Source organism: Propithecus coquereli, unplaced genomic scaffold (assembly GCF_000956105.1).
Source record: "Propithecus coquereli isolate 6110/MARCELLA unplaced genomic scaffold, Pcoq_1.0 Scaffold168, whole genome shotgun sequence".
In the NCBI taxonomy this organism is placed as follows: domain Eukaryota; kingdom Metazoa; phylum Chordata; class Mammalia; order Primates; family Indriidae; genus Propithecus; species Propithecus coquereli.
This window is the reverse complement of record NW_012141413.1, coordinates 419,080-419,409: the sequence shown is the minus strand read 5'-3', so window position 1 is coordinate 419,409 and position 330 is coordinate 419,080.

Genomic DNA, 330 nt, shown 5'->3' with positions numbered 1-330 from the left:
AAGCAAAATGTGACAAAACCTCAAGGAGAAATAGACAAATTCACAATTATAACTTAAGATTTTAATAACCCTCTTTCAATAATTGATAGAACAAGTAGACAGTCAATCATTAAAGATATAGAATGTTTATATGACACTATCAACCAATATGACCTAATTGACGTTTATAGAACACTCCACCCAACACTAGCAGAATATGTAGCCTTTTCAAGTGCACCAGGAACGTTTACCAAGATATTCAGAGCCATGAAGCAAATCTCAATAAATTTAAAAGCATTCAAATCATAGAAGTATGTTCTCTTGACAATGAAATTCAATTAGTAGAAAGGT